Consider the following 24,960-nt stretch of genomic DNA (forward strand, 5'->3'; position numbering starts at 1 on the left):
GCTGTCTAGTTTTGTCTCAGCGTTTTTTTTTTACAGTATGAAAAGGCAAAGTCCTGCTAAGTGTGCCTTATCTCACAGAATCCTCTCGCCATCCATAAGATGAGTATCGTGATTAGATCCTCCCTCCCCCAGCTTTATTTTTAACATCTTAATCATTTTCAGTGTACATTCAATGGTAAGTACATAAATATTGTTATGTGACAGGTCTGCACAACTTTTTCATTTCACAAAACTGAAACTCTGTACCTATTAAACAGTCATTTCCCCCTCCCCACCCCCTCAGCCCGTGGCAGCCACCACTCCATTTTCTGTTTCTGTGAATTTGCCTACTCTAAGTGGAAGCACACAGGATTTGTCTTTTCTGTGATTGGCTTAGACCACTTAGCATGATGTCCTCAAGGTCCATCTATGGGGTAGCATGTGTCTGAGTTCCCTTCCAAGGGCTGAATGATTTTCCACTGTATGAATGGACCACATGTGATTGTCCATTCATCTGTCAATGGATGCTTGGGGTGCTTCCACCTCTCGGCTATTGTGAATACGGCTGCTGTGAACAGGAGTGTGAAAAAGTCTCTTTGCGGTCTTGCTTCCAATGCATGTGGGCTCAGTAGCGTCCGACTCTTTGCGACCCCATGGACTGTAGCCTGCCAGACTCCTCTGTCCATGGGATTTTCAGGCAAGAATACTGGACTGGTCCAATAAAAAAATAAATTAATTAAAAAAAAAGAATACTGGACTGGGTTGCCATTCCTCCTCCAGAGGTTCTTCCCCACCTAATGATCAAACTCACGTCTCCTGCATCTCCTACATTGGCGGGTGGATTCTTTATCACTGAGCCACCTGGGAAGCTCACGCTTTCAATGTTTTTGTCCATATAGCCAGAAGAGGAATTGCCAGATCACATGGTTGTCCTATTTTTAATTTTGGGGGGACCCTCCATACCATTTTCCACAAGCAACTGTACCATCTTACATTTCCACCAGCTGTGTTTAAGGGTTCAATTTCTCCACATCGTTGCCAATACTTATTTTCTGTTTTTTTTTTTTTAGATTTTTTATTTTAACAGTAACCCTCCTCTTGGGTATGAGGTGATATCCCCTTATAGCTTTGATTTGCATTTCCCTAATTCTCAGTGGGGCTTCCCTGGTGGCTCAGTGGTAAAGAAGCTGCCTGCCACACAGCAGATTCGAGTTCAGTCCCTGGGTCTGGAAGATGCCCAGGAAAAGGAAATGGCAATCCAGTCTTGTATTCTTGCCCGGGAAATCCCACGGACAGAGAAGCCTGGTGAGCTGCAGTCCATGGGGTCACAAACAGTCAAAGACAGGACTTAGCAACTGAGCACGAGCACGCGTTCTCAGTGATACTGACCATCTTTTCCCGTTGGCCATTTGCTTGTCTTCTGTAGACAAATAGCTATTCAAGTCCTTTGCCCAGTTAAAAATCAGATGAATTGGTTTTGGTTGCTATTGAGTTTGAGGAGTTTTCTACATTCCCATCTCCTTCTTCCCCCCACCCCCACCCTGCTTAAAAAAATTAAAGGGTCAAAGAAGTGGATAACTTACTCCAGCCTTTGGACAGAGGCTACTTGATTCCGCAGCAGCTGGGAAGGACTGGCCCACCTTCACATGGGTGGCATCCAGAAGAGCTAAGAGCCCATCCTGCCAGCCACAGAGGCTCACAGCAGACACCGCCCATCACGTCAACACACACCCAGTACTCACAGCCCCGTGTGCCAAAGAGCTGTTGGAAAACCAACAGCAAAGCACTGGTTGCTGAGACTCAGAAGCATGTAATGTACATCTTAATAAAGGTCCCACTTTCTTAAGTCTTCCTCTCTCAAGGAAGGGCTGAAGGAAAAACACTGCTCGTGGAAAAATACATTTAAATGGATCGGTGCAGGGCAACCATCTGCACATCTGTTCTTAACAGGTTTCAGCTGAAACTACTGAAAATATACACAGATCTGTTTATGTGGAACCAGTTAAATATGATAAGATTTCAACTGAGAGGGTAACTATGGATTCAGTGGTGGGAAAACAAAAAGCACCTCCCCACCCCCCAACACTTGGTCTCCACACACGTTCCTGCTATTTTACCACAGATGTTGTCGAGGGAATAGGATTTGCTGCGAATTAAAAAGATCTAAATTATTTGAGATTGGTTACAAACAAACTCAAGATGGTCCCAGCAGCCTCTCTGCAGTATGTAATTCTTGCCTCACCACCAATCTGGGCTGAGTGAGTCCTTTGTCATCGCAGAGGAGCCTACAGCTGGGAAATCACTTGTTTCTGAATAATTCTGTCTTCACTCCTCCAACAAGACATTCGAGAGGAAGCCAGCAGGGAGGCTGCTGGCACACAGAGCACCCAGTTGTCTTCCCTCCCTAAAAATATGCTGTGGCCCCCTAAAGACACGCAGGCAGAGGGGAGGGAGCTTTAACTGGCACCCTATGGGGCCTGGGCTTCCCAGGTGGCTCAAGTGGTAAAGAACCCACCTGCCGAGGCAGCAGACACAAGAGATGTGGGTTTGATCCCTGGGTCGGGAAGATGCCCTGGAGGAGGAAATGGCAACCCACTCCAGTATTCTTGCCTGGAAAATTCCATGGACACAAGGGCTTGGCGGGCTACAGTCCATGGAGATACAAAGAGTCAAACATGACTGAGCGAGTGAACACATACCACATAGCTATGAGGTCCCACTGTCATCCCCTTATAGAGATGAGAAGACTGAGGCTATAGGATGATTTGCCCAGGACCACCCTGGCAGGAGGGAGTGAGGTGTTCCAAAGGAAGAAAGGCTGTTCCTCCTGTCTAAATATTCCTTGGGGTGAGGCCACAATTCAGAGAACTATAGGGCTCAGCAGCTAAGAGGTGAGGGGCCCTGGGCAGCTAATAAGTGGCTTAAGTGGATTGATACAGACACTGTGAGCCCAGATCGTAGGGTTTTTTGTTTTATCTTTTGGCTATGATGTGCAACATGTAGGATCTTAGTTCTCTGACCAGGGATTGAACCCACATCCCTTGCATGGATACATGGACTCTAAACCACTGGATCACCAGGGAAGTCCCCAGATCCTTTGGTTTTTGGAAAGAACCAGAAGTCATTAGGGCTTCCCAGGTGGCGCTAGTGGTAAAGAATCCACCTGCCAGTGTGAGAGACTTAGGAGATGGGAGTTATATCCCTGGGTGGGGAAGATCCCTTAGAGTAGGAAATGACAACCCACTCCAGTATTGATGTCTGGAGAATCCCATGGACAGAGGAGCCTGGTGGGCTACGGGTCATAGAGTCACAAAGAGTTGGACACGACTGAAGTGTTTCGCAAGCAGAAGTCACTAGATTTCTACATGTTGGCTCAGGAACTGAAAACAAACCCCAAAACCAGGCCCAGCTTGATCTGCAACCCTTGCTGTGGGTCCTTGGGGCTTTGCAGAGGCTGCCTTGGCTTGGCTTGCTCACCAGGTAGGACTCCGGGGGTCTGTCTCTGGTGCAGAAGGCCTTGGACATGGACAATGTGCCCCAGCCCAGCCCCCTGGTCCCCGACTCTCTTCTAAAGCCTTTTCCTGCTTCTTCACTGGAGTTCTCATCTCGATTCCAGCACACTGAACGTACATTCATTTATCAACATTCATCTAATAATTTCTCTCTTAAAAAGTGACATCAGTCTATAAAATGCACCACAGGGAACCCAAGAAGAGCAGTCACATATATTCAGAAACACTCAGTCCAAATTGACATCTGACAACACTCCGCACCCCCGGCATCCCCCAGGGGCTGGGCTGTGAATTGGTAAGCTTCTCATTCCTGCTGGACCCCCTGCTGTGAAAAGGCACCATTTCTGTTCCTTGAAAATCATTTTTTTTTAATAAGCAGGTCATTGGAAAACAATTGTGAATGGCAGCTTCATTACATGAGGATTTTTAGAGCAAAGAGAACATTGCTCACACTCTGTGACCTGCTTGATGATACTGAATTTTAATTAAAAAATGTTCACGTGTTAAATTGACAGGAAGGTTTGACACTAGGGCTATAAAATAAATCAGGGACATAAAAGATGGTTGACAGATGGCCTCAATGGACTAGTCAATGTTACTTCATGTTTGTCTTCTCTCTCTTTTTTCATTTGAAATTTTCGGTTTTGAGCTAGAAGGCACAGAGATGGGGAAGCTGGTAAAACCAGCAGAGGGTAAGAGAAAGGGATCCTTATTTGCCTGTTTGCATGCATGCCTGCTTAGTCATGCCCAGCTCTTTGTGACGCTATGGACTGTAGCCTGTCAAGTTTCTCTGTCCACGGGATTCTTCAGGCAAGAATACTGGGATGGGTTGCCATTTCCTCCTCCCGAGGATCTTCCCATCCCAGGGATTCAACCTGTGTTTCCTGTGTCTCCTGCATTGCAGGAGGATTCTTTTACCTGCTGAGCCACTGGGGAAGCCTCTATGAGGGCCTCAAGTATCATCTTGTGCAAAGGATCAGCTGTTGTCTCAAAGAGTCTCCTCCAGGTGGCTACTGTCCCAGGCCCCCCTAGAGTAGCCCTTTGAAAGGGCCAGTTTTTCTGAGCAACAAATACGGGACTGCTTCCAGGAGACTGGTGGATCTCAGGAGCCTCAGAACTAGGAATGAGTTATTTGAAAGCAACAGGGTCAGGAAGATCCCCTGGAGAAGTAAATGGCAACCCGCTCCAGTATTCTTGCCCAGCAAATCCCATGTGCAGAGAAGCCTGGAGTTGGACACAACTTAGCAACTAAACAATAACAATAGATCAAATGGTGTGTGGGCAGGAGCAGGATGGTCAAGCCAGCCCAAGCTTCACTAGTTATAAGAGAGTTGTCTTCTGAGATGATGCAATAATTAAATAGGAAAATCCAAGTGCAGAAAGCACGTCAGTGTGCTGGGTTTAAGAAAGGCCATCTAATGCAGGTGGAGGTGGTCCGCTTCCCCTCTGGATAGACCTTGAGGATATGATGCGTCAGTTCATGTCCTAAAGCTCCATGAACGAGGAGCTATTTCACCCTAATTGCAGAACCTCAGTTCTGGCCAACAGGCCCAAGGTGGAAGAATCACGTCCATCACAACCTGTGCAAGAAGGAAGCAAGTGACCTGATTCTTGGGAGGCTGTCTCACCCTGGGACAAAGGAGCAGACTACAGGCTTCTGGGGAAGGCCTGCATCTTGGGGATGGAGGTATCAGCCTCACAGTGTGGGAGCCTGAATGCCTGCTTCCTGCCCGAGAGAACAGATGTGCAAGAGGGGGTTGTAGAGTTAACCACAACTAGAACAGGGCTTCAGCCCTTGCTGGAAAGAGACAGCAATGTACTCAGGGTCCAGGGTCCACACCAGGGACACAGAACAGCAGGTGCCAAGGCCCTGAGGCTGGACTGGCCTGAGTAGAGGGGATGAGCCGCAGCCAAAACCTAGGGGAGGTGCTAGCCATGCACAGGGAGGAGTCAGAATTCCATTCTAAGGGCAACAGGAAGCCACTATTGGGTAATAAGGAGGAGAAGGGTACAGCTCAGAGTCTTTCCCAAAGATCAAGCTGGTTTGTGTGCAGAATGAGTCCAGTGGGCGAGAGGCTGGACTGGGGGCCAAGTGGGTGACGTCACAGGAGAACAAGGGCTGCATGTCACAGGGAGAACCAGCAAGACCATGGTGGGGAGCTGGGCGAGGAGGGGGGGGGAACGGTCCATGACAAGGCATCTAACTCCCGGTTTCCTCCATGGGAAAATGTACGCCGTAATTCCCACCTCTCAGAGAGGCTGTGGAGATCAGAAACAGACGTGGTGCCCCAGCCCAGAGCATGTGCCCAAGAGCTGAGAGTGTCACTGTGTCCCCACCGCCTCCTTGTCTCCATGGGCACAGGCAGCAGACGCTGCCTTCAGTGGTGCCCCTTCTGACCCCTTGACCCCAGTAAAGTGAAAATTCGTGGCTGGGTCAGTATAGGAGACAGGACGGGTCTGGGCCGCTCCTTCTGAGAAATCACGTGCAGCTCCGAAAGCAAAACAGTGATGCAATGAACTTCCAGGTTCTTGAAAACATTCTGATGGTTACGAAAAGTTAACAGGGCGCTGATAGGGACTGGCCCAACAATCACCACCACGAAGCTCTCCTGTTGTTGTTCAGTCGCTAGGTCGTGTCCCACTCTTTGCAGCCCCATAAACAGCAGCGCGCCAGGCTTCCCTCTCTTTCACCATCTCCCAGAGTTTACTCAAACTCATGTCCATTGAGTCAGTGATGCTATCTAACTATCTCATCCTCTGTTATCTCCATCTCCTCTTGCCCTCAATCCTTCTCAGCATCAGGGTTTTTCTAAATGAGTTGGCCCCTTGCATCAGGTAGCCTAAGTATTGGAGCTTCAGCTTCAGCACCAGTCCTGCCAATAGGGTTGATTTCCTTTAGCATTGACTGGTTTGACCTCCGTGCTGTCCAAGGGACTCTCAGGAGTCTTAGAGTGGCAATACTGCCCAAAGCACAACCAAGGGGCTGGACCCAGGACGGTCCTTAGGGCAGGGATCCGCGGGTCCACTCCCTGCCACAATGTCCCCAGCCTTCACACCTGGAGAAGCAGAAGTGGGCATTGGGGAGAGCCGAGGAATTCCCACGATCAGGTCAAACACCCCCTTCTGAGCTCTGAGTTCTCAGCCAGCCTTGCACACAGCCCTCCACAAGATCCTCATGGTCCTTACGAGAGGGGGATGCTTGTGAAGTTTATTCACAAGAGAAACTGGGCCTTTCCCTGCAGGGTCTCCCGACAAGCTGGAAGGGCTCCCTGGAGGAGGAAGCGGGTGGCAGGGCTGTGGGAAGGATGGGAAGGGCGGGTGATGGGGCAGGGTTCCCAGCTCAGCATGAATCCTGGAGAAGGGCACATGATCGGTTTTCTCTGAGCCAGCACATTTTCCATTCTAAATATAGCCCAGGATGACCCAAGACATCTTCTCCTCGCAAGGAGACCTACGGTTCTGTATTTTGCAGCACTTCTGTGATGGCTGGAAGAAATAAACAGAGAGATAGGCTCTTCACTCCTGTGCCCTGATCCCACAGGGCCTTGGGGCCTTAGGAATGACATCCGCCCCCTTGAGTGCGGCGCTGGGTGAGGCGCTATCTCTGGCCACCACTCTTTAGGCAATATCAAATATTTTGCCAGCCTGGTATCTCCCTCCAGCAAAGCGAAGCAAGGCTCCTATTCACCCAGAAAAGGCCATCCATCCATCATCCCAGGCTGCGATGAGTGGCCCTTTCTACCATCCTCAGGCTGGTGCACCTTGGGCATCTTACACGTGAGGCCCAGCCTGATGGGTTTTCACCCAACAGCAGATTCCCACCTTTCCTCGGAATCCTGCTAGAGCATCAGGCTTCTCCATCCCAGTTCTGGAAGGTGCGGGCTTTTCTGCAACGGGGGTAACCGCCACAGGCCTGGGGCACACAGTGGTGACTCTTGGCTCCAATACCCTTGGCTGCTTGTTTATTTATAATCGAGGGGACTTTTTTTCTGTATCTGAGTGGGGCTCTGCTAATTGCTGCACAAGCACTTCTGGGGAAGTTAAAGTTTCCAGAGGCCTGCTGTTAACTCTGACAGTGCCAGGGCTTCCCAGATAGGGCGCCCCGAAGGCGTCTGTAAAGCTGCTTTATAGGAGGCACAAAGCACAGCGGTCTCCAAAGGGTTAGGGGTTGAGACACGAAAACAGTTGTGGCAGGTTATATACAGCAAAGAGTGAGCAATGCAGGCAAGGGAAAAGGAAGATGGATAGGGATAAAACACAGGGACATGCTCCTCTCTCCCTCTGATAACCCTCCCCCTTGCCCCCTCCCCCTGCAACAACCCGACAGACAGACACAGATGCGGCAGACTTAAATCTGGCACACCCTGTCCACAGCAACGAAAGAAAACATATCGAGTTACTCGCAGCCCTGCTCAGATCGGGGCCTGGGCCTCCCCGTGCGCAAAGCTCTGTGGAGGAGAACAGGCCTCCTCGGCGTGTTGTCAGACCCACACCCTGAGCTCTGCTCGCCTGACCCTGACGGAGTTTGCTGGCCCAGCCCCCAGCCAGCAGGTTAATTCCCTGCCCCGCAGGTGGAGACAGGTAAAACAAACCAAAATGGTATTGCAGGCCGCAGGAAACCTTCCTTTAAAACCTGATCCACCTCCAGGGAGAAAACACGCAAGAACTTGACTCTGGACGGTCCTCTGTTTTCTTAGGGCTGCTGGGAGAGGCCTGGCGGCCAGGGTAAATAAGGCAACGGGCTTCAGGCAAAGACCACTTCCTATCCTCTGTTCCCAGCCCAGAGTCAGCTGTCAATCTTGCAGGATGGAGGCGATTTGGGGGGAAAAGGCTGGTGGAGAGAGAGGGGGACCCCAAGGGAGAAACCTTAGCCACAGGTGTGGCCGGCTCACCTGGCCAGAGCACAGCCCCAGAGTCTGTGCTGCTCAGAGCTCAGTGCCCGGGAGAGCAGGCTGGGGCTCCTGAAATGCAACCCAGGGGGGTTTCAGCCTCTGCTTTGAGCAGCCGGACAGGCAGGCAGGCTGCCAATGGGGACTGGCTGAGCCTCTGCTGTGTGTGAAGCGGGGCCAGGGAAGGCCAGGTATATCTTAGTCATTAGTCAGTGTCCCTGCCAGCCGGCACAGGGAATGCCCTGAGGAGATGAGACAACCAGCTGGCACAGAGCATCCATAGTCAGTATGCTCCCTGGGTCACCAGGTGTGGGGTCTTCTCAAAGCCGGTCCATCTAGTTTTCCTATGCTGGCTCAGACAGTAAAGAATCTACCTGCAATGTGGGAGACCTGGGTTCAAACCCTGGGTCGGGAAGATCCCCTGGAGAAGAAAATGGCAACCCACTCTAGTATTCTTGCCTGGGAAATCCCATGAACAGAGGAGCTTGGCAGGCTACAGTCCATGGGGTCTCAAAGAGTCAAGACACAACTGTGCGAATAACACCTTGAGCCTAGGTGGGCAGGGCAGGGCGTAGCATCACCCCCACTTCACAGGGGGAGTTGAGGCACAGCGGGGCTGTGTGAGCCAGCACCACGAATCCTCTGCCTGCTCTCCTCTGGGTGGGTCTGAGAGCCCTGCCCCGGGCCCGGCCCCCAGCAGGGGCGCTGATGTCAGCTTACACTGGACTCTACCAGGGACCTGAGCTCAGTTTATGTCTGTGATGCAGCAATGACGGGGCCCAGGGGAAGGGGGAAGCAGAGAGCATCCAGAACACTAAGCCAACATAACTGATGTCCTCATAAAAATGAAAAGGGGAAATCTGGACACAGAGATATGCACACAAGGAGAACATCACGGAACCTCCCTGGTGGTCCAGCGGCTTACCCGCCACCGTCCCAGTGCAGGGGGCCCAGGAACGAGATCCCACAGTTCAGTTCAGTCGCTCAGTCGTGTCCAGCTCTTTGCGACCCCATGGACTGCAGCATGCCAGGCTTCCCTGTCTATCACCAAGTCCTGGAGCTTGCTCAAACTCATGTCCATCGAGTCAGTGATGCCATCCAACCATCTGATCCTCTATCTTCCCCTTCTCCTCCTGCCTTCGACTTGCCCAACATCATGGTCTTTTTCAGTGAGATCCCACATGCTATAACTAAGACCTGGCACAGCCAAAAAAAACCCAAGGAGAACATCATGCGAAGATGAAGGCAGAGATGGGGGGTGAGGCAGCTACAAGGTAGACACCACCCAGGACAGCCAGCCAACATCCAGGAGCAGGGAGGGGCCTGCAGCAGGCTCCCCCTCGAGCCTCTGAGGGGGCCAGCCCTGCCGACCCTTGATCTCGGGTTTCCAGTCTGCAGAACTGGCACAGTCAGCTTCCGTTCTAAGCCCCCGGCTTTGATACTTGGTTATGCTGCTCCCAGCAAACTGATACAGATGCTACTAAAAAGGCAAAGATGAGGGACCCAGGTGTTGTGGGTGGTTTATCTTTAAAATGAACGGTGAAGGCCCCTCGAGCTCTGTTCTACAGGCACTGAGCCTACTTTATGTTGGAACAAAGGGTAAAACCTTGCAAGGCAAGCATAGCTCAGGAGTTCTCAGCTCAGACTTCCTTCTGGAATCCTTACCCTGCCTTGTTCTCAACAGAAATTATATTGTTTATTTCTCCCATAAGTTTTCCAAAGCAATGAAAGCATCCGCTTCCCCTTCTGGGCACAGGTGGGACTCTCTGGAAACCATGGTGTAGAACAATCCCTCTTGTTAAAACAACTTACAGACCTGGCCTCTTGTGTATTTTCCAGTTATCCCAATTTGTTTCCAGGAGGAGACCTGAAAACTCTTTCCCACGATGGACATTATGATTGATGCTTCTAGTGTTAGCATACCCAGGTGAGGAATTAGGTCCCAATGAGTATCAATAAGGCTTCCCTGGTGGCTCAGTGGTAAAGAATGCACCTGCCAAGCAGGAGACTCGGGTTTGATTCCTGGGCCAGGAAGATGCCTTGGAGGAGGAAATGGCAACTCAGCCAGTATTCCTGCCTGGAAAATTCCATGGGCAGAGAAGCATGGCAGGGCTAGAGTCCATTGGGCCATGAAGAGCTGGACGCATCTGAGCACACATGCATGAACGCAACTTGGATCATACAGAGAGGGTGATGAAGTGTAGCCAATTTTCCACTCGTTCAGAAACAAACGACCTCACAGACTTCTGAGAACTGGAAGATTCTTTAGTAAATACTCAGTCCACTCACTTCTTTGATAGGAGGTCATAGGACTCATCCAGGGTGGCACAGCTGGTTCAGTGGCAGAAGTGAGCGTGGAAGCCTGGTGTTCTGGTTTGAAGGCAGGCTGTCTATCACTTGGAGAAGGATGTCATCTATAGAACTGGTGGGTGAGGGGGGGTCATGCACACCCTGTTCCGGAAGGTTCCCTCTATGGGCTCCTAGACATTTCAGTTTAACCTTTACATGCCTCCAAGAAAGACCAGGCACCTTCACTCCATCTTCTCCAAAGCTGTGAGAACCCCACCCCAGTACAGCCAGCCACACAGACTGTTCCCAGCTGCAGAGAGGCCAGTCCCTGCTCCCTGTCGCAACTCCACAGATACGATCGAGGGTGGGGGGATGGATCGCGCATTTACGGCGTCTGGCAGATCTCCAAGGAAGGTCTGTTTCCAACCACTGAGGAAGCAAAGAGCAAAACAGACCTGTCGGCTCAGCCACATTGTTGTCAATCTGAGCACGTGTTTTACATCAAGAGAAGGGCTGTGGTCAGGGTAGAGGGAGCCAAAGGGAGATTCAAAGGTTCTTCAGCTCTCAAAGATCTCAACCTCTTCAAAGTTTCAACCCTCAGAGCACTTGCAGGGTTTCATTCCACTCAGCAGACGCGTTTCTGCCCACACGCTCAGGTGCCACGGGCATGTGTGGGGAATCGGCTGCAGTCCAGAAGGACAGCTACAGGAAACCGGGCGGTTGCCTCTCTGCAGATACTTTCCCAAGAGGACGTAACTTCTTCTTTGGGATTTGATAAACTCCTTGAGGGCTTCGCAGATGGTGCAGTGGTAAATAATCTGCCTGCAATGCAGGAGATGTGGGTTTGATCCCTGGGTTGGGAAGATCCCCTGGAGGAGGAAATGGCCGCCCACTCCAGTATTCTTGCCTGGAGAATCCCATGGACAGAGGAGCCCGGCACGCTCTATGGGGTCACAAAGAGTTGGACATGACCAAGTGACTTCAGATTTCCTTAGTTTTGCCTCCATCTCCATCTTCTGTTCTTGGATTCCATCCAGGACATCATATCACGTGAAGTGGTCCTGTCTTCCTAACCCTCTCTTCATTGAGACATTGTCTCAGACTGTCCTTGCTTTTGACCTGGACATTTTTCAGGAGCACTGGTCAGGTATTTTGCAGAATGTTCCTCAATCGGGATTCGCCTGGCGTTTTCTCACGATTAGGCTGGGATTATGGATTTCTGGGAGGAAAACCCAGAAGTCAAGTACCATTCTCATCCCATTACAGCAGGGGTACATGCATTCAAGACGCCTTATTACTCTTGATGTTGACCTTGATCTTCTGGCCAAGGTAGTGTTTGTTGGGTTTCTCTAAAGCTTATCTTATTTACTTGGCTACTTTGGGTCTTAGTTGTGGCACGCGGGATCTTTGTTGAAGCTCATGGACTCTCTAGCTACGGCATGTAGGCTTAGTAGCTGTGGAGCATGGGCTTAGTTGCTCCGTGCATGTGGGATCTTTGTTAACCAACCAGGGATCGAACCTGCATCCCCTGCATTGCAAGGTGGATTCTTTACCACTGGGCCACCTGAGAAGTCCTTCAAGGTTCTTTTTCTCTCTTTCCACACTGTACTCTTGAAAGGCAGTTTCTGTGTACAGGAATTCTGCTCCACCTCCTTGGGGGCAGAGGATCTACATTAATTATCTGAAATTCCACTGTGTGGGAGATTTACCTATTCTCCATCTGTTTATTCATATTATCAGTATGAAATTTTCCATATTTATTTTATATTGGATTATTTATAATCCAAGACTATTTTATTGCTCACATTGTTTCAGCCTTGGCCCATGGGAGCTCTTTCTCGCAAAGGCTGTGTTCCTTGGACACACTTCCATCATTGCCTGTTGCTGTCTGCTTTTCTGAGCCCTTACTCTCTGACCCCAGAAGATGCTTCAGGCTCATCCTGCCCATCCCAGAAACAGCCATTTCTCCAAGAAGTCCTACTCCCTTTTACTGGAGAGTAGTCGTAAAGCCTAAGACCTGGGCACTAGGTGCGCCTACTTGCTACAGGGATGGCATTTCTTTCAGCACTTCTTAGCTGACAGAGCAAGTAAATCTGGGAATTGGGACTTGCCTGGTGGTTCAGGGGCTAAGACTCCATGATCCCAATGCAGGGGGCCTAAGTTCAATCCCAGGTCAGGGAACTAGGCTCCACACGCCACAACTAAAGATTCCACATGCCGCAACTAAGACTCAGCACAGTAAAAAAATTAAAAAATTTAAAAAACGTAAGCATGGGTATTTATACTAACCCATATCTATAAATGGGCTTCCCTAGTGGCTCAGATGGTAAAGAATCTGCCTGCAATGCAGGAGATGAGGGTTCAATCCCTGGGTCGGGAAGATCCCCTGGAGAAGGGAATGGCTACCCACTCCAGTATTCTTGCCTGGAGAATCCCACAGACAGAGGAGCAGGCTATAGTCCATAGGATCACAGAGTTGGACATGACTGAGCAACTAACAATTTCACTTTTATATCTATAAATATGTTGTATGTGTCCATCTGTATCAATATTAAGCTAAACATGAGTCCCTGTGGAGGTCTACATTGCTAATCCACTGCTGCATAGATCATTTTAGCCTCTCCCCCTGGCCTGTCTGTAACCTCCCACTCCACTGATGAGAAACTTGGCTCCCAGGATCCGCCATCCATGTATCTAACTCTTCAGCTTCAGATTTCCTGACTCGCAGCTTCATTTCCCATACTCCCACGGTAACAACTTTCGTATCTCAGATTCCATTACAGGGACACATCACTGTTCATCTGTTTACTTGTTGCTATATTTGGGGACTGGGCTTCCCTGGGGGCTCAGAGGTTAAAGAGTCTGCCTCCAATGCGGGAGACCCGGGTTCGATCCCTGGGTCAGGAATATCCCCTGGAGAAGGAAATGGTAACCCGCTCCAGTATTCTTGCCTGGAGAATCCTATGGACGGAGAAGCCTGGTAGGCTACAGTCCACGGGGTCGCAAAGAGTCAGACACGACTGAGCGACTTCACCTTCACCTTCACCATATTTGGGGATTGTTTCTAGTCTTGAGCTATTCAAAGCAAAGCTGCTAGGGCTTCCCTGGCAGTCCAGTCAAGTTTAGGACTTGGCCTTGCAATGCAGGGGGTGCAGGTTCGACCCCTGGATGGGGAACTCAGATCCCACGCGCTTCCTGGCCAAAGAACCCAAACATAAAACAAACAACATTGACTCTACAGAAACGGAAACAATGAAGACTTTAAAAATGGTCCACATTAAAAATTAAACATTTTTAAAAAGTAAAGCCACTGTTAACATTCATGTGAGCAGACATGTGCTTTCATTTCTCTTGGGCAAATACGAAGAGTAGAGGGGCTGGGTCACAGGGCAACTGTATGCTTATTTTTCTAAGAAACTGCCCATCTGTTTTCCACAGTGGATGTGTTATATTTTGTGCCCACGGGCAGTGTATAAGGTGGCAGCCCCTCCACATTTCAATCAGTATTTTAAATTTCAGACATTCTAATCGGTGTGGAGTGTTATCTTGTATTGTAGTCTACACTTTATTTCCTAATTCCCAATGATATTGCGCTTATTTGGCCTTCATACATCTTCTTTGATGAAGTGTGTTTTCAATTCTTTTTCACATTTATAAAATTAGGTTGTTCTCTTATTACTGATTTTGAATTCTTTTTTTAATATTCCGGATGCAAATCTGTTGTTAGATATGTGACTTGCAAATATGTTCTAGTGTATGGCTTATCTCTTCGTCTTCTCAACAGTGTCTCTCACAGAGTAGAAGTCCTTAAATTTTATGAGGTCCAATGAATCCAACTTTTCATATGTCATGCTTTTGTTGTCAGATATCTAAAACCTTTTTGCCTAACCCAGAATTTCAGTTTCAGTTTCAGAGGCTCTCTGACTTTCTCTTCTGCCTAGAATTTTCTTCTGTATTTTCTTGTAGAACTTATACAGCTGTAGGTTTTTTGTTTTTTTTTTAATTTAAGTGGAGGATAATTACTTTACAATATTGGATGGTTTTTGCCATACACCAACATGAATTGGCCATGGGTATACATGTGTCATGCCATCCTGAACCCCCTCCCACCTCCCTCCCCACCCTATCCCTCTGGGTTGTGCCAGAGCCTTGGCTTTGGGTACCCTGCTTCATGCATTGAACTTGCTCTGGTCGTCTAGTTTACATAGGGTAATGTACATGTTTCAGTGCTATTCTCTCAAATCCCACCCAGCTGTAGGTTTTAAAAGTTGACCTATGATTCATTTTGAGTTCATTTTTGTATACGGTGCGAGATATTCATCAAAGTTCAACCTTTCATGCATGTAGATATTCGATTGTTCCAGCATCACTTCACTTGTTTAAAGAGTATCTTTTTTCTACTGAACTGCCTTTGCATCCTAGTTGAAAATCAACTGATCTACTTCTAAAACACAGATTCTGTTCTGTTGATCCATCTGCATGTCAATACCACATTGTTTCATTCTTATAACTTTACAATAAGATCTAAAATCAGATAGTGTTAGTCCTCCAAATTTGTTCTTCTTTTTCAAAAATCCTTTAGCTATCCCAGGTCTATTATGTTTTCTTTTAAATTTGAGGATCAGTTTATCAATTTCTAAAAAAAAACCCACATACACACACACAAAGTCTTTGAGGATTTTTGACCGAGATTGCATTGAATTGATATATCAACTTAGAGAAAAATCATCTTAAAAATATTGAGTGTTGTGACCCAGAACATGTATATCTTTCTATGTATTTAGGTTTTATTTCATTCTTCTCAGCAATACTTTGTAGTTTTCAGCATGTGCTGTGCTCAGTTGCTCCGTCGAGTCCAGCTCTTTGCAATCATGGACTGTAGCCCGCCAGGCTCCTCTGTCCATGGGAATTCTCCAGGCAAGAATACTGGTGTGTGTTGCCATTCTTTTCTCCAGGGATCTTCCCAATCCAGGGATTGAGCCCAGGTCTCCTGCATTGCAGGCGGATTTTTTATCATCTGAGCCACCAGGGAAGCCCAATAACACTGTAATGGGTAGCCTATCCATTCTCCAGGGGAACTTCTGACCCAGGAATCAAACTGGGGTCTCCTGCATTGCAGGCAGATTCTTTGCCAGCTGAGCTACCAGGGAAGCCCAGTTTTCAGCATACTTTCAAATCTGTTGCCAGATTTATTCTTAAATATTTCCTATTTTTTAGATTACTATCAGTGGTATTTTTCAATGTCTGATTGTCCATTCCTGGTACATAAAAATGCAAGTGATTCTCTTATTGATCTTAGATCCTGCCCATTTTGGACTCAGTTCTAGTAAGTTTTTGTAGATTCATATAGTTTTGCCATATTTGTTTGTTTCATGCAAGAGGATAAATCTGGTCCCTGTTACTCCATTTCACTGTGATTAGAGGTATGGAGGCTCTGCTTTTTGAAAAGTGTGTCTACTAAGATGAGGCAGGGCATGGGGAGAGAGGTTGTTTGAAGTCAGGGTACAGTGTCAGCAAGACCCAGCACACATCGGAAATCATGAGTCTAGTCTGCTCTGGCTGAGGCCCACGGATGCGGAGGGTATTTCTCAGAAACCTCTGCCCTGGTAAGTAAGAGTAAGATATGTGAGGTCTCGGTTCGGGAGTGCCCTCTGCAAATGCATGTGTTAAATCAAAGATGATTTAGTGTCCATCATTAAAGGACACTTCCCAAAGTATGGGACATCCATGCAACAGAATACTCTCCAGCCACCAAAACATGTCAAATAAGCTCACTGGCATGGAAAAAACACTTGTGGTCTATGACAGGATTGGATTTTAATGCTGCATAAATCACTGCAGATGGTGACTGCAGCCATGAAATTAAAAGACGCTTACTCCTTGGAAGGAAAATTATGACCAACCTAGATAGCATATTGAAAAGCAGAGATATTACTTTGCCAATAAAGGTCCGTCTAGTCAAGGCTCTCATTTTTCCAGTGGTCATGTATGGATGTTAGAGTTGGACTGTGAAGAAAGCTGAGTACCAAAGAATTGATGCTTTTGAATGGTGGTGTTGGAGAAGACTCTTGAGAGTCCCTTGGACGGCAAGAAGGAGGTCCAACCTACTCCATCCTAAAGGAGATCAGTCCTGGGTGTTCATTGGAAGGACTGATGCTGAAGCTGAAACTCCAATACTTTGGCCACCTCATGTGAAGAGTTGACTCATTGGAAAAGACCCTGATGGGATTGGGGGCAGGAGGAGAAGGGGACGACAGAGGATGAGATGGCTGGATGGCATCAGCGACTCGACGGACATGAGTTTGAGTGAACTCCGGGAGCTGGTGATGGACAGGGAGGCCTGGCGTGCTGTGATTCATGGGGTCGCAAAGAGTCAGACACGACTGAGCAACTGAACTGAACTGAACCATTTATCACAAACCTGGGCAGTGTAAAGCAACACCCATTTATTATCTCACAGTTCTGTAGGTGTGGAGTCCAGGTAGGCTCACTGGCGTGTCTGCTTGGGGTCCCACAAGCTGAAATCAGGGTGTCAGCTAGCCTATGCACTTATCCTGAGGTTGAAGGGAAGGATGATCTGCTTACAGACGCTTTAAAGTTGGCAGAATTCAGTACTCTGTGACTCTGGAGCTGAGATCTCCATCTCCCTGCTGGCTGCCAACTAGGGTCTTTCTCAGCTCCCAGATGGCTCCCCTGTTGCCTTAGCTTGTGGCCTCACCTTCAAAGACACCAATGGACATCAAATCCCTCCTATGCTTTGAGTCTCTCTGACTTCTCCTTTTGCCTTTAAGGGCACATGGGATTCCCCCTGGAATCTTCTAGACAATCCAGGATCACCTGCCTATATTAAAATCAACTAACTAATAACCTTAAATTAAACCTACCAAGTTCTTTTGTGCCAAGTAAGGTAATCTTTTCATGGGCATGGTAGCTCATGGTATTCATAGTTCTGGGGTTTAGGCATAGAATCTTGGGGGGCCAATTTTACAATTCTGCATTATATAGTTACCAACTAAGGCCAGATATGATATAGTATGTGCAATATTATGTTTTTGTAAGAAAAAAATGCAATAAAAAACCATGGGTTATATTTATTTTCTTCTTTATCCTTGATTTTTTTTTTTAACAATAAACACATATTGCTGGATAATATGAAGAGTTTACACAACACTCAAACCCATAAAACTTCACTGGCAAGATGGAACTCAAGGTATATTTTCCCACAGACAAAAATGTTTTGGGGTGACTAGAGTCCTATGACATTCCACAAAAGACGTAATTCTAAAACTCCATGCTCCATGGATTATTTCTAGCAGGCACTAAATTCCAAGTTCTAATCAGGATGCCAAGAATAAACGACTCTTACTCCCTCATCCCCCAAACCCTAAGAGGCATCAGCGGGCAAGGGGGCTGGTGATCAGAAGCTATTAATAAATGAAGAGACCATGCTCTGATGTCGCAAGAACACCTGCCTCAAGAAAGGAGGCGGCGGAGCCCCTTACAGCATGGCGGCGCTGGCGCTGGCCTCGCTGCTGTTCAGCTGCTCAGCCGTGTCCCGACTCTGCAACTCCATGGACTGCAGCCCTCAAGGCTCCTCTGTCCATGGGACTTTCCAGGCAAGAACACTGGAGTGGGTTGCCATTTCCACCTCCAGAGGGTCTTCCCAACCCAGGGATCGAACCCAAGTCTCCTGTGTCTCCTGCATTGGCAGGTGGATTCTTTACCACTGAGCAACAAGGAAGTCCAGGAAAGCCCTGGACTTGTGTGCATGTGTGCAAAAGCGTGTGCACATTAGCAAATGAGGGAGTGTGTGCATGCAGGGCTGGGAGCTGCAGGTGATCTGCACTGACTTGGGCTATCTCTTCCCAAGAGGAGAAACGTCTGCTACGCAAATTCTTGTATGAGAATACGGGTTTTACTGAAAATAAGGAACCTGCAGAGGCATGAGAATTTATTTTACGACTTTCCACTCTGTAATTCTCTCTTCATCCCGGATGGGCCCTCCTGGAGCAGCCACTTCCGCCTCCCCCCAGCCACTGCACTCCCCATCCTCACTCACTGCACAGGCTTGCTTATTCTCTCTCTAGCTCATTTGGTTGGTTGGTTGGTTGGTTGGTTTGGTGGGGACTCTTTTCTCCATCCTCTCTTGGACCACTTCTCCATGATCTCCCTGCCCCCAAATGAGAAACAGCCTTTGATGTCCTTTGGTGATGAGTGGTTAAACACTACAAATCATGGTACATCTATCATGGAATAGCCCTCAGCAATCCAGAGGGAGGTTGGGTATCCATACACCCAACAACGTGGATGAATTTCCAGAGAGTTACGCTGAGCAAAAAAGACATATGGACCACGACCCCATTTATAAAATATTCTTGAAATGGTAAAATTATAAAAAGGGAACAGACCACTGGTTGCCAGGGTTGAGGGAGAGGAGGGAGTGAGTTATAAAAGGGCAGACTGAGAGATCCTTCTGGTGAAGGAAATAAAACATACCTTGACTGTGGTGATGGATACACAAACGCACTCATGGGATATAACTGAATAGAACTAACTGCATGCATGTGCACCTGTGTGTGCACACACACACCAATGAATATACATAAAAGTGCAGCGATGTCAGTATTCTGGCGTGATATCTTACTATGGGTCGGCAAGATGTTACTTTTGGGGAAGCGGCATTAAGGGTACACAGGATTTCTCTGATTTATTTCCTACAACACATATGAGTTTCCAACTACCTCACAGTGAAACTTTAATTGGGAAAAAAAAGTGAAGGATAAAGAAAGATTTTTCTCAGGCAAACAAAAACAGAGGGCGTTCATTGCCAGGAGATGTACCCTGCAGGGGATGCTAAAGGGGGTTTTTCAGGCAGAAGGAAAGTGATGGAGGTCAGACACTTGGAGCTGCAAAAGGCAGAGACAAGTGTAGAAGGAGGAAGAAATGGAGCTAAAAGAACATCTTTCACTTTTCTTATTCTCTGTTGATCTAAATTCCTAGCTATGACTTTGCAGCTTTCTTCTTAGACTTTGAAGCTAATTCTTTGGGCCAGTGTCAAGCATGTTTCCTGAAAGCTTGCAGGCTTCAGGCAGACTCTGTGTTCTTAGGCCCATGGCAGGAAGACACAAGGGTCTCCCAAGCGTGCCGCAGCTTCTCCCAGGCATGATCCTCCTTCTCCCTGAGGAACCATGACAGTATTTATGGGAGGGGGCCCACTGAGCCCTCAGCACGTGGATGCTCTCCAAGGCCACTCGCAGCCTCAGTTCTGCCTTTTAGTGCTGTGTGACCTTCGGCAAGTCACTTAAGCTCTCTGGTTCCAGGTTTCATCGTTTCTGTGGTGGTTGTGCTGGGCCTTCACTGCTTTGCAGGGGCTTTCTCCAGTTGCGGTGAGGCAGAGCTACTCTCCGTTGGCTGTGCGCAGGCTTCTCCTTACGGTGACTTCTCATTGCAGAGCACAGCTCTAGGGCGCGTGGGCTCAGCAGTTGCGGTGTACAAGCTTAGTCGCTCTGCGGCAGGTGGAATCTTCCCAGACCAGGGACCAAACTCGTGTCGCCCGCACTGGAAGGTGGATTCTTATCCACTCTACCACTAAGGAAGTCCCAGATCTCATATTTAACAGTACTTTTCCGGGCAGTGGTGGCAGTTATAAGATATGGGATAGAGCCTGCCACATAGGTACTAAAACATGTTCCTCCCTTACTAAGATGTATATGACCGTTCCTCCTACTGGGTAGACAGCTGGCACTCATGGAGGAGATCCCATTCCTTGACAAAATTCCCGTGTGAGGCTACAGTGCTTTGTCCTCTCCTGAAAGCCTGTCCTTGGCAGGGAGGCAAACATAACTATCAGTTATCCCCAACATAACTTCTCAGTTGTCCTCAAAACTCAGGCTGGGGACTAGCTTCATGGGAGGCCCTGAAGTTTAAGGAAGCAGTTCTAGACCCAAACCACCTAAAGAAACAGCCACCCTGACACCTCCCTCCTCCCCAAACCCCTTGAGTAGAAGCCTTGTGCTGCCTTCTCAAAGCTCCAAAACCTTTGCAGCTTGATTTTAATACAATTCTACAGTCCATTCTAGAGACCCAGCAGTCAGAATAGCATCTCTAAAATGAAAATCATTTTTCTAGGTTCCATATATATGTATGTATGTATGTATATATGTATATATATATGGGTTAATATACGATATTTGTTTTTCTCTTTCTGACTTACTTCACTCTCTATGACAGGCTCTAGGTTCATCCATGCGTGCTCTGTCGCTAAGTCATGTCTGATCCACGTCTCTACAAATGACCCCCTTTTGTTTCTTTTTATGGCCAGAAAAATAGCACTGATGAACTCATTTGCAGTGCAGGAATACAGATGCAGACAGAGAAAAGACGTGTGGACACAGAGAGGGCAGGGAAGGTGGGATGAATTGGGAGAGAAGTGCTGACATATATACATGACCAAGTGTAAGATGGAGAAGGAAATGGCAGCCCTCTCCAGTGTTCTTGCCTGGAGAACCCCTTGGACAGAGGAGCCTGGCGGGCTACAGTCCACGGAGTTGCAGAACCGGCTATGACTGAGTGACTGACCCTGTAACGTGTGTGCGTACAGCAGCTAGCTGTGGGAAGCTGCTGTGTACCACAAGGAGTTCAGCCTGGGGCTCTGTGATGACCTGGGGAAGGGGGTGGTGGGGTAGAAGGCTCAAGAGGGAGAGGATATATGTGTATTTATAGTGGATGCACTTCATTGTACAGCAGACACTATCACATTATCAAGTAATTATGTTGCTGTTCAGTCACCAAGTTGTGTCTGACTCTTCACAACCGCATGGACTGCAGCATGCCAGGCTTCCCCGTCCCTCGCCGTCTCCCAGCGTTTGCCCAAGAAAGCAATTATACTCCAATTTAAAAAAATAAATTAATAAATAAAATGAAAATCAGGTTGTGTCAGGCTTCCACTCCCTAAATCCACACAGTGGCTCATGCTGTACTTGAAACAAGAGCTGCTCATCAGGAAGGCTTGTTCACAAAGCCCGAGACCTGACACAGCCTCCTCTCCCTCTGCTCCTCTGGGGGCTCACATCATTCCAGCCACCCTCACTTTCTCTCTGGCTTTCAAATCCACGAGTGCCTCAGGGCCTTTGCACTTGCTGACTCTCTGCTTGAACTGCTCTTTCCTTGACCTGAGCTTATCTCCAGTGTCAGCAGGCAGGCTTCCCTGACCTTTGTCTAAAACAGATGCCCTCCCTCCCCCGCAGCAGCCTACTCTCCCCTCTCTGTTTGTCCCACGCACTCCCCACAATCTGAAAATGTCACATCATTTACATATTTACTTGATTTTTGGCAGGGGGAGGGGGGCTTCTAATTTTTGCCTGTTTCCTCCTTCAAGAACATCAGCTCTGTGGGACGAGGGACCGTGACCCTTTGGACCTAGTGTCCAGATGTGGGCCAGGCATGTGGTGTGGGTGGTTTCTAATACTGATTTGTAAGTGGAGAACTGTTCCTCCCCTCCTGGCACAAGTAACTCATGCCTGCATAGGCTCCTGATCCCTGGAGAACCATCAGTGGATCCCAAGCCATTCCCAGACCACACTCTGGGAAGCTTGCCCAAGGGAAACGAGCCCACGACCCCAGACAGTCATGTCTGGTGTTAGGGCCCAAAGACAAAGACTTTTCAGGCCAGGCTGGGGGGCCCAAGGCAAGAGATGCTGAGTAAGGGGGCACTGAACACGTCACCCCTGCGTGGGTCGCATGTGCAGTCAGGTAGCCAGGTTGTTTGGGATTAGGGAGCGCTGCCAATTCAGCTGCCACTAAGGCAAAGGGATTGTACCTGGGGAAGATTTATTTTTCCTGCTCCATATCTCATGTCACCCTCACGTCCCCTCCCCTTCTCCCGCTGGCTGAGCTGCACACCACTCCCTCCGTGGTCATGATACTTCAGCCAAGACCAGAGCGACTCCCCACGGCCCCCTGCTCCCCACCAATATGTACAGATGTCTGGGTATCCAAGGAGGAACATTTGTCAGGAGGCTCCAGGAGACAGATGACTATTCCATAAAGATTTCATTTTTGTTGGAGTCCATCCACGTCTCTATATTGTCATAAAAAGTCAATAGGAAACTTCCATTTAGAAAAAAAAAAAAAAAGAGGCACAATTAAAAAGAAATAGGGACAGCTCCAAGAGAGGTTGAAGATTAAAGACCGAGAGGCCCAGGGCAGGCAGGGGAATTTTATGAGCTACCAAAGAAAGAAAAACACACCACACAGAAAATGTGCCCGGCAGAAACTTGTCTTGGCAGCCTTAGCTGAGTCGAGCCGGCCAGTCTGGAGTGCTGATCTCTGCACTAGCGTGGGGGCAGGAGCTTGGGGTCTGCTCAGGGTGCAGCTGTGTGCCTGGCCTCTAGCTGGAGAGGGGCTCGGACCCCCGAGAAACACTGCAGCTGCCGCTGTTGGGGGCCACTGAGGCATTAGACCTCTGAAACGGTAGAAACACGCCCACCTGGGAGCCACAGAGGTCAGCAGCCCGAAGCAGATTAAACCTTCGTAGGTTCAGAATCTAGGACTCTTCTGAGATGCTCTTGAATTAGCCCTCATGGAATTTTCCAGATTCCAAGAATATGGAGTTAGACTTCCTCAGGTTTGAGAGACTGAATATACAAATGGACAATGACCAGGCCAAATATAAAAAGAGAACTCTGGGGTTTCCCTGGTGGTCCAGTGGTTAGGACTCTGTGCTTCCACTCCAGGGGGCACAGGTTCGATCCCTGGTTGGGGAACTAAGATCCTGCATGCTGTGGGCATAGCCAAAAAAATTTTTTTAATTAAATAAAAGCAGAATTCTGCCCCATAACCTATAGCAACCTGCTCAGGAAACCAAGCCCTTATTCACAGCCAACAGCCCAGGAAACCAGCCTGCTCTAAGTCAGACTCACAGGAACCCAGATTGCTGTTTTGCTTGACAATCCAGGAAGATAAACAGTCATTGCTGTAACCATCAAAATGGCCAGGACTTGATGAATCACTGACAGCTTCTCTAATTTTTGTCCCCACATCCAACTTAGGACCAACACGAGAAAGCCAGATAAAAGCCCTAATCAATTACACAGGATGTCCAGTCCTATGTAGCCTGCCTCCGGATCCAGTATGCCAACAGCCTCCAGACCCACTGTGCCAACAGCCTCCAGACCCACTGTGCCAACAGCCTCCAGACCCACTGTGCCAACAGCCTCCAGACCCACTGTGCCAACAGCCTCCAGACCCACTGTGCCAACAGCCTCCAGACCCACTGTGCCAACAGCCTCCAGATCCACTGTGCCAACAGCCTCCAGACCCACTGTGCCAACAGCCTCCAGACCCACTGTGCCAACAGCCTCCAGACCCACTGTGCCAACAGCCTCCAGATCCACTGTGCCAACAGCCTCCAGATCCACTGTGCCGACAGCCTCTGATCCCTTCTCACCCCTCCCTCACTATAAAGCTTTCCCATCCGCTTGCCTTTGAGTCTCTGCTACATGCAAGTGATGGTGGCTGACTCCCTTTCTCTAGCAAGCTCTGAATAAATTGGCTGATCTTCGAGTCTTCCCACAGGTTAAATGCCCCTCTCCCACCTTATCAGATCACTTCCAGACTCTGAGCCTCTGTCCGGGCATCTCAGTCATGAGTCAACGGCAGTGAGGTTGCCTCCATGGCTGGTCACAAAGGATTCATGAGGTCATTCATGTATGGCTCCTGGCAGGATACCTGGCATACAGTTACTGCTCAATGAATACTGACCATCATTTTTATTATGACGTCATTGCTAATCACCCTTCAAGAACCTTAGAGATGATCTCCTGGAACTGTTCTGATGACCAATCTGGGAAGAATGAAAGCTAAGTCAATTGAGATTCATTGGTTTCAAGCCTTAAGTTAAAGTGGAAGCTTGGAGCTTGGTGCAGCCAGGGAGCAGCCAGGGCTCTTTGGAGAGGAAGCTGATAGGACCTGGAAATTCGATATCTCCACTGAGGTGGGTGGAAGGAAGCCAAAGGGACTTCTATCTACAGGGCAGGATTTAATACTAGGCTCTTAACCAACTCTGTGGATTATGCAGGGATTATCAGGCCCATTTTACAGATAAAGAAACTGAGGCTCATAAGAGGTTAAGTGAATCTCTCAGTCACATGGGTACGTCTTGAATCCTAAGGTGCTTGGGATTAGAATAAGCCAGGGAGAGGGAGTCTTCCCATAGAGTGTGGAGACCACAGAATCAGAGGCAGTGCAGGACAGGGAGAGTGTCAGTAGGTCCCAGCAAGGGTCCTGGCAGA

The 24,960-nt window shown here is 48.5% G+C and overlaps 1 long non-coding RNA gene and 1 other non-coding gene across 2 annotated transcripts in view; one reads left to right on the plus strand and one right to left on the minus strand.

Annotated features, from left to right (window-relative positions):
* The window catches only part of LOC138989936 (uncharacterized), a 222,280-nt gene that overhangs the window by 98,862 nt on the left and 98,458 nt on the right, over positions 1-24,960 (minus strand). The gene's annotated exons all lie outside the window — the stretch shown is intronic.
* On the plus strand, positions 23,361-23,433 carry TRNAG-UCC (transfer RNA glycine (anticodon UCC)). Its single transcript has one exon. It is a non-coding gene; the product is annotated as a tRNA-Gly (tRNA).

Source organism: Bos mutus, chromosome 11 (assembly GCF_027580195.1).
Source record: "Bos mutus isolate GX-2022 chromosome 11, NWIPB_WYAK_1.1, whole genome shotgun sequence".
Classification (NCBI taxonomy): Eukaryota; Metazoa; Chordata; class Mammalia; order Artiodactyla; family Bovidae; genus Bos; species Bos mutus.